The sequence below is a fragment of the Haliotis rufescens genome, unplaced genomic scaffold, assembly GCF_023055435.1.
Source record: "Haliotis rufescens isolate VD_foot unplaced genomic scaffold, xgHalRufe1.0.p SCAF_3, whole genome shotgun sequence".
Classification (NCBI taxonomy): domain Eukaryota; kingdom Metazoa; phylum Mollusca; class Gastropoda; order Lepetellida; family Haliotidae; genus Haliotis; species Haliotis rufescens.
The window spans coordinates 55,999,364-56,010,035 of NW_025964001.1; positions in this window are offsets into that span (position 1 = coordinate 55,999,364).

The following is a 10,672-nucleotide window of genomic DNA, read 5'->3' on the forward strand; positions in this document are numbered from 1 at the left end:
GCGGGGGAAAAGGAGATATTTTAACGAGTGTCTTACTTTTACGTTGGAACAGGAAGTATTGTTCTTGACTTGTTAGTAGACACAGGCTGTCCCAAAAATATCAATGTGTGGGTAGATCTAAAACTAGACCAATCCTCATTCAGAGTGTCATACTACAATATAACATCCTTACCAGCTTTTGAAATGAGTAGCTGGTCACACAAATCGATTACGGTAGGGTTACATGTTCTAAAGGTGCTGGGATTGGTTCCAGAGTTGCCAGAACCATCATCACAAGTATTTAACTCGTTTAACTCACTCACTCAACAGTTACATACCAGTATGGTATAGTCTTCGAAATAGAACAATAACTATCCCTCCCATCACTCACTCACTCACTCAACAGTTACTTACGTTCCTTATACAGGAACGGCAGACTAGTATCATGCTTTTCTTCTTAAATTTGTACCTTTTTCTCATTCATCTTTCACATTAAAGTAATAACGTCTTATGAATGATACTGTTAAAAGCGGCGTTAAACCCACCTCACTCACTCACTCTTAGAAAGTGAGAAATATGTAATTTGAATACCTAAATTTTGGTTTAACGGGGGCGGTCTTGTTGATATTATCATTGAGATTGTTGTGATAGAATTTTAATTAATCCCCCATGAGGTAACAGTATTCCAGTAAAATCGCGGCGTGTCAGCTTAATGTGGGAGGAAAGCCCGAAGTGATGCAGTCTCAGACGTTTACCACTTCGGTGAAACCCACGAGCACGGGTATGGTGCTAACAAACCTAGAAACATAATCGGGGCAAACCGAGGGACTCATGATCAACTCTGCACAGCGAATCGCGGCGCCTTAGACGACTGGGCCACCCGTGCCCCCTTTCTAAGAGCAGAAATAGTCGTGTCAAAGAGCTCGCCCACAAAGTGTGTAAGCATCTTGATCTTGTCTGGCCCCGCTCCACAGCCTTATCACAGGCCAGTTTGTAACCGGCCTTCCTATCTCTAGTCATTAGAATCCCCTTCAACTTCGATTAAAGATAAACGCACTGAGATCGAACTAATTCCTCATATAATCTAATAAATGTTGTTGGTAATGCTAACAAAATGTACATTCCCCACCGTGGCCGCTCATGGATTACTCAAGCAACGTCCAACCTGTGAGGGAAGAAAGATAAATGACGCTGGGGAGGTAGAGAATCAGAAGGTTCGATTTCGTGGTGGCTGGTGTCGACTCGCGAAGCGCAAACATGATTAATACTAACAGACATTGGGTTCAATTAGCCTTGTACAAATAGAACACCTCTTTCCCGGCTCAAAGGAGTCTTCTCTTCCCAATAAGGTAACATATATGTGTGATGTGCAATGAAAGGGTAACGTAAGTGGCATATTGGTCAGTGACATGTCGGATCTGATTGTTGATGAACCATTCTAGAGTTTGCGTAATTCCATCAATTTCTGTTTGTTTCGCTACATCTGTGAGAATGTTCGACATTATTTTTTTTTGCTTTGAGGAAAATGTCCGTAAGCCTGTAACCCTCATTAGGATTTGAAATTTGAAACATGAAAGTCAATAATGGAGACTAATGTCTCGAATATATGTCTGAAGTTTTGAAGACGAATATGATGATACTGTTTTCATTTCTTTTTCTAATTATTGTTTTCAAAAGGACAAGCACCATGCCATCAGTTGTCACAAGCGTATCTGAATTTGGTTGGATTTAATTTAAACTTTAAAAATGTTAATATGCTTGCGGCTGTGTTCCCATGAAGGATGCAGGATATATTTATATTGTCAGAAGTTCAAGAAGCAATTATAGTCAGAGTGTTAGGATATACTTACAACCAGCGTGTTCAAATGTAAAGGAATGTTACCTGTAGATTTGACGGAACAAAATGTTTTTATAATATATCATATTTTACATTTAAAAACCGCAGTTATCCAGATCCTTGAATCTGCTCAAATGGAGTTTATTTGTTCCCCAACCAGTGGATACATACAGTTATCATTCTCAACTCCTTGGGGAGTACATAGCCCAAGACACCATATTAACCTCTAATGACGTTATCCTGTTGTTATTAGAAGTTCTTCTTTTCGCAGGATAACCTAATCTCCAGGCTGCCCAAGTTTATTCTATAGAATAATCAAGGCACTTTCCATAGATCATCATGCCCCATCCCAGAAACATTCTGTAGAATGACTTTGGCACATTCTACAGAATGTCCAGGGCATTCAATCGCTATATAAACTAGAAACAACACGTTTCATGAGTTTTATTGTTGTATTTGAAAATACACGTTTGTTGTCGCTGTCTTTATCGTTACCGGGGACACGGGTGGCCCAGTGGTCTAAGGCGCCGCGATTCGCTGTGTAGAGCTACGTCCCTTGGGCACGCCAGAAACCTATGATTGTGGGTTCGATTCCCGGTTCGCCCCAATTAAGTTTTGTCACCACCATACCCGTGCTCGTGGGTTTCACCGAAGTGGTAAACGTCTGAAACCTGCATCACCTCGGGCTTTCCTCCCACATTAAGCTGACACGCCGCGATATAACTGGAATACTGTTAAAAGCGGCGTTAAACCAAACTCACTCACTCATTCACTTTATCGTTACCATAATTTCGATTGTCTCTCCAGATGCAGTTGTAACGGTCTCAGACATTTTTCGCTAAGGTGCATTCTACAGGCTGCAAGACATGTTAGCCTTTGGTACATCATGATCTTATGTGCGTTAGTTGTCGCTTACGTGATCTGCATTGAAAACGAATATACGTAAACAGATATTTTAACGAAGTACATGGGCGCTAAATTGAGACTTGTTTATGACACATCTTCATCCGTATTTTTGTGGGAACCATTTGTTAATTACCAACTTTTACAAAAGTCAATCAAACAATTGGAACCATTCGATCGGAGAGCCGATTGTAGTGATGTAAATATACTACTCAACATGTGATAAGACTTTTCGTGGCTGAGATACAGTTACAAGTTGTAGTAGCATCATGCACATAGAAACGCAACCATCCTCCTGCAATGTGTATTTGTGGTTAATACACGTGCACATTGCACGTTCATTTTACGATGTCATGGCATTTTGTGGTAATAGCTTGACAACGTCAGAGAAGACATTTCAGGTGAGTTGAAATGTGGGTTAACGTCGCGTCCAAGATTATTGCACTTATATAGCGACGTGCATGCACGTGTGTGTGTGGCTGCTTGTACTAGTCCGGACTGATGCCGATTTATAGTGCTAGCCCACTGAGATACCATGCCGCAGTTGAACATGAATACCCAACTCAGACACAGTATACTGACTCCGAGCTGACCAGTTCTTGTTTTAGCCCCTTAATGCCAAGCGCCAGACAGGGTAACAACAAGTACGATCTTTTAACGTCTTTTGGTATGACGCGGCCGGGGATCGAACCCCGGACCTTCCGCTCTCCGGGCTGACGCTCTACCACTAGACCACGGAGGCGATCCCAAGACATTTCAGACAGAACTGTCTCCAGGCACATGTATGCTTCAAACAGGTGCATGGTGTAGTGTTGCACGTTTGGAAATGTTGCTAGAAGACATGGTAGTATCCACCCTAACAGCACCTTGAGATTAGATGGGTCTTCATGCAAGAAGGCCGTCATATAGCTGGAATATTGCTAGTGCAGCGTTAAACAACAAACCAAATCATTCAAGAAGAGTATGAATATGTATTCTACTGATGCCCCAGCATTGATGTGCACGTCTTCAATGTACACAGCCACATGTCCTTTACGCCATCGGTGACGCCAGACCTTTTCACTGACGAGTCCAGGTTTTGTTTGGATTGTACAGATCGACGAGCTAGGATATGGAGCCGACGTGGGGATCGTTTTCAGGATGCCAACATCACAGAACATGACCGATATGGCGGCGGATCACTGATGGTAGGGGCGGAATCAGCTGGGTGGAAGAACTGACCTGCATGTGCACCGTCGAAGTACAATGACTTTGGTATCGGGACAAATTCCTTAATGACTATGTCCGACCGTATGCTGTTGCTGTAGGAAAACGCTTTATACTGATGGACGATAACGTCCGACCTCATCGCGCTTCAGCAAGAAACAATCATTCGATGGACTGGCCAGCACGTTCTCCGGATCTTAATCCCATGGAACGTGTTGCAGGATGCGATGTCAAATCGTCCTGTTCAGCCACGGAGTCTCTACGCGTCGTGTCAGCTTTATTTGTTTTCACGGTTTACATCAATATGTTTCGCCATTCTCTCTCAATGCTTATATGACAGATAAAACAAACCTCAGTTTTTGTTGACAATGTAAAACCTCGAGCTTGTGGTTTACATTTTCAACTCAAGCGAGGAGGAGTGTTTTTTCCCCTTCACATTAAGACCTGGGCCCACTTGCACAAACCTATCTTAGCGCTAAGACTATTGTAAGCCTATGTAAAAGTATGGGATTTAAGATCAGTTAAGCGCTAAGATCGCTTTGTGCAAGTGGGCCCAGGTATCATTTCTGGACTGGCCAGTAACGGGATATGACCTCAGCGCCTGGTGCTTGCTGGCCTTGCGCGTTAGACCGCTTGCCCACTCCGCCCCATGGAATTCGGAGCTGAAGTCTGCTTTGCACAAAGTACATGTCACCCGTATACAAATGTAGATGGAAAGTTATCTTGCATCTAGATACGTTACTCGTATATGCATGTCACCGAACGTTTATTGTGACGCAAAATGTATGCCTTCCGGCGATGATTGGAAAAGACTACTTTCCTATATCAGCTCCTACGTTGATGCAGATATGTCAATCAGAGGTTATTATTGTGATTCGAAATATCTGTTTCACTAATCGGAGCATTTTCCAAATCATGATAGCATTGCAGTTTAACAAAATAATAAATAATTCACCAAAAAAATAATTACGGATTTTAACGTATCTCCCTCCCAACAAGCATATCTTCAAAGAGAAAGGACAAAAACATTTCATGAAGTCACACATATATGTTACAAAATGGGCACTACCTACAACAAACCCTAAAATTGAAAAGTTCCTAAGAACATTAGACAATGCAGGTGATAGGCTACAAGCAGCAGTTACTATAAACGGTAACAAAAAAACGCCAGAGAATGACCAGTCACGATTGTCTGCCGAAATAGATTCCCATTTGGCGTAAAAGACACAAGAGTGATGAAAAGTATATGAATGGATCACTAAAAATCAGTTATGACTGTTCGCCAAAGGTTAAACATGCAAGAAAGACTATCACCAGTCAGTTCCAAACATCCACTCTGGCTTTTGAAGAATCATACTGACTTGACAGCACTGCCGAAAGAGAGAAATACAACCCACTTAGACACTTATTTAGTTCAGTGTCGTATTAGTGGACACAGTATGTCATTCATTCAACAGACAACCATGAATAAGTAAAGAAGACACCATCAAGTCAAGGTCCATGTCTGGTTAAGAGAAAAACAAGCAATATTTCCCCTTTTCTGGGTGAACTTAGTTTTAAGCTTTCTCATTTAGATACAAATATTCTCATTATTACAATCAGACATAATTGTTGGGCGAGATATGAAAATATATTATATTTATTCATGCGATATCATCAGATATTATCATATTTCCATTTAATGTTCATTGAGCTTTCAAAAGATCAGATATATACATTATATTCTGTACGTTTTCACTGAACATGAACAGTTTAACGACAACGTGATTGGAAGTAGCTTCATATCTATAACAACGATAACGCATAAGATTTGATTTTCTGACAAATAATAGTTCAAATTAGAAGAGAATATAATATGCACAATATTGTTGCCAAATGTAGGATAAAAACTTGTGTATAACATACTAAGTTCCAACACAGAAAAAGGTTAAGGAATATTTAACACTGATCTGAGATCATAGTAAACCATAACAGCGATAGCCATTAAAATTTACATATAAGCCATAAAATACTGCGTCAATGGCGACACTTCGTCCATAAAATCTAATGTTTTGTACCACGTTCAATTAACAAGCAGCCCTTTGCCCGGCAATCGCAGCCTTCTTGTCGAAGGGACAGAATCGCAGCATTGTAGCCGCGTCAATACCGCTGAAGGTTTCAAATGAGCTTGTACGACGGTGTTCAACCATGCTCTTCTTTACAGCTACCCATTTTCTTGATTCACCCACAGGGAATTAAACTCTTGGTTTATTTCCTTGTTTCCATCATAACCAGCAAACGTCAAACACAACAATGGACCTTCCTTACTTGTGCTGTTCAAATGTCTCAGGTAGGCATTCCCACTGATTCCAACACTCCCATTGGTCTCGTGTCCAGTGGTTTTGAATGTTCGTCTTGCACATAAACCAAAGCCACAGAAGGCAATTGAAGACGAAGCAGAGTCCGTATCCTCCTGATTGCCACATGACCCATACCATCAAAGGAACTAATAAACGGTAGAAAAGAATTACACTCCTCGTTTTGTTGGTAATAGGTTCACCTTACAATGTACATGTGGGCTGAGATACTGTTTTGCGGTTCTTAGTAATGGAAGTCTGTGTAAGGATATCACTGAATGTTTTGTGGCTGATTCTTTGAACCCGAAAGGTTGTGTTAGACAACGCTAACACTCAGTGGAAACAAACAATAAAGCTGAATTACACGTGAATGGTTACATTATTATGGTGAGGACTTGTCTGTGGATTCAAACAAATTTAATATGACTCAAACTTCAAAACAGCAAATTGATGCTTCAACTGACTCTAGCATGTAAGAGAACATTAGGTAATCATCTCAGGGTCGGACCTTTGCTTCCAGGCCAAGTCAACAAATTATAAGACACATAATTATACGAACTGAGGCAAACTAGGGGCGCCCATGATAGTCATTTTAAAAATGAAGACGTTGAAAAGACCTGGACATGACTGCCACACTCAGACCACAAACCATCTCACGTATATTGCCTGTTTGACGCCTCACAAGGTCGAACCTAAGTAATTGGTTGCTGTAGTGCCAGTATTGCTTCCGCAATGACGTCCATACATTTTGCTAGGTCAATAAGGGCACAACTGTCATTCCCACTGGCTCCACCTTTCATCGGCAATGCAACGTAGTGTTTGCATGGTAACTATAGTTATACTAAGGCGTTTTCATACTTAGGTTTACGAATCCGCAGACCAAAAATGTCTAATTATAGAATGAAGCTAATTTTGAGAATAGCCCCTTTTATTGCCCACTTCGCATGTTACCTAATTTTGCTGAGAAACTTGACAAGAAGATCGATAGGAGAGGGCAAACAACCTATTCGAAGAAGCACCAAAGCAGCACACTTTGTTCATTTCAATTTTATTCACGTCAGTTTTCTGTTTTAATTCCACCGTTAAAAGCCCAAATAAGACACATAGGCCTTAGAAAAATATAGACAGTGGAGGCACTGTAACTGATATGTAACTGTCGAGTTGGGAAATGAGTAAACAACATTTCATCCTCTATGTCAGTTAAATTGAGCTTGAAATAGAAACTCCAAGGTCGTGATCGGATTGCACTGCGGTTGAAATCACGAACAAGGGGATTTTGCGGCAGACCAAAACTTATACCTGAGCTTCGACCACCCGAAACAGCCGATCCCAGCACAACTATGGGACGAAACCCTGTACACTGAACTGCGGCACCCTAGACTCCTGGGCCACCAAGTTCCAGCTGGGGTAGATTCCAACAAATGATCTATATTGATTTACTGTCGAGTGTGAGTCAGACACGTAGGGTATATAACACCCTATGCCCCGAGGGATTGGTTGAATTTACCTCCTCACATTCATTTATAAAGAGCCGAAATATATGTCCGAAGTATAAAACGCTTTAATTCAGCCATGTGATTACTGGCAGACAACGCACACAAACCGATATACTTTCCTTTACCCAATGCATTCGTATAAACATCGGTTTAATTCAGCTCAACGATACTTATGCGAGATACGCAAGGTGTGTTACGATTGATTTCCTGAGCGGCCTACATGGATAGTAATTGACCAACTCCTTAACCAATCAGAAGCTAGTTAGTTCACCGGGTCCCAAGGACCAAGGTGAGCTTACGCCATACCATGCGTCCGTCGTCCGTCGTCCGTACGTCAACAATGGGGGACAAATAGGGGTAATTTGGCTATATTGCTTTAAACGACTTCCTCTCTGGAACTAAGAGATAGTTATCAACCATATTTGGTTGGAAGCATTCTCCAATGGTGGGGATTCAAACTGGAGAAATGGAGGGGTTAAACCCTACCCCCACTCCCGGGGGCAAAGGGGCGGGGCTAAAAAGAGTTTATAACTTGGACACAGTTAAGATCCCCACCTTATAACCATATGTACAACTGAGAGTATAATGATTTGCCATCCACCCATTTTAAATGCTGACAGAGTCAAAATTACGAAATATTTGCAGTATTATATACATGTACAATGCAAATGTATATTTTGTCATGATTGCGTAAATATCCAGGTGAGCGATACAGGCCCTATGGGCCTCCTGTATTTTAATGTAAGGTGAGCTATTTTCAGTTGTACGCATACAAGGACTCTGTAAGAGGGCCGTAGGTCTTTGAGTTTGCTATTAGCAGCGCCATTATCATAGGTGATCCCAACAAGGAGTTGCACACATTTACCCTACAATTTCTACATATTTTAAGAACGCAGTGGTAGTAACATTCTTGGTAATGTTACCTTCAGGACGTCTTGTTGATTGTGAGTACACATGATAATTCACAACCATCCACGAACCATAACTGAAGCCAGATCTATTCCCACGGGAATCACTGAAGCTCGACTGACTTGCGAAAATGTTTCTTCGAGAAAGACCGTCACGTTGTTACCCCATGTCGAGCTTACGAAACATAATTACCGTCGACACCTGCGTCACAAGAGACCGGCGCAGACATGGCAGCAAGTAGGTGCTTGTCGTCTCAAGCATTTAACAGACTAGAAAGGTCATGGAAATACATACAGAGAGCCTTGGGGATTCCTCAAGGGGCTTTATTCTAATAAGTGTGGAAATAATTATTCTGACATAATTGTTCTGTGTTTTCTGCGAACTGTTTAGTTTAGATTAGCATTACAATGTTTACAATTTACACGTTCTGTCATAATGTTTGTTCATGTTACAAGTCTTTCAGGGGTTTTGTGCGAAGGATGATTTTTACAATACTGTCTGGACTTAAGGACACACAACACACAAATGTTAATTAGTTAGTCTGGTCACTTATGTATTTATCATGAATCCGTAATGGCGGTCTGGTATCAGGAAGTGGAAGATAGCGCAAAACAGGGGTAAATAGTGGTTGACAGTGGTAAATAGTTGTAGACAGTGGTAAAAAGTTGTAGACAGTGGTAAATAGATTATTAAGTGGTGGACATTGGTGGACAGCAATACATATTTGTAAACTGTGGTAAAGGGTGACCAATAATTGTAGTGTTAAACAGTTTACTAGCACTAGACAGCGGTAAATAGTGGTCGACAGTGCACATCGGTAAGCAGTGATAAATAGTAAATGCTGTATTAAGTGAATAGTGGCAGAGGTAAACAGTTATACTTGGTGGTAAATGTGGTAAATACAGGTGTAAATAGGAAAATATTGGTATACAGCAGCAAATAATGGTAAAAGAGGTAGATAATGGCGTACAACGGTAATCAGCGGTAAATAGTGGTGCAGCGCGATACAGTAATAATAGTTGTAGACGATGGTAAACAATGATATATAGTTGTAGACAGTGGTAAATAGTAGTAGACTGTGACAGGCCGGTAATCAGTGGCAGACAGCTGTTGACCATGGTAAACAATGGAACACGCTGGTAAACATATGTCAACAGTTTTAGACAGTGATAAACAGTGGAAGACAATGGTAGACCATTGTAAACAGACACTGGGTAACACTGGTAAACGCGTCTAGCCACTAATGCATTAATCCTGGAATTCGCAAAAGCGGTGTAGGTATAAGGTGATCGCCTTGTGGTGAGACATCACGCCCAACTTGTTCCTCCACACACGTGTGAGCGTGTGATATTGTGTCTCCTTGGTCCAAATTACTTCTGGCTATTCAGGTACATGTTTGAGAGAGTTTAAACATTTGTATCAGCATATTTCTGTTGCTTCTCAAACGACACAGAGAATCATAGTTTCACAAATACCACAGGTAAGGCATGACGTATTTACCCGCGTTTTGTGAACACCTGGAGTCTTCATTCTTTACCTTTCTTAATGATTCGTGAGTGTGATTTCTAAATGTTTCTCTTTCATGTATGTTTCGACAACGTTCCTTATCTTGCGCCAAAGTGTTGTTGCTCACCTGGGGAGTTCCAAATGTTTTATTCGTGTAATTTGAGTACAAATGATTATGCCCCGAAGAAACTTAGATAAACCATGTCTACATAACGTATTGGTTGGATCTATTTGATATTCTTAATTTTTTAAATAAATTTTGATTTTGTGGCCAATTAAAACAATCCAGTAAAAAGCTAAATATACCACAACGATATAATCTGAATCATATGTTGGGGGTACATATTCTATCAGTATGTCAGCTCTCTGGACTTCTTTAAGGTTTACATGGAAGATTCCATATTTTGAACATATTTTGAATTTCATAAAATCAGTTTGCTTTTTCAAGGTCATACCATGATTAATACCTATCCAGGTCACGTGATGGTCCTACATATCCC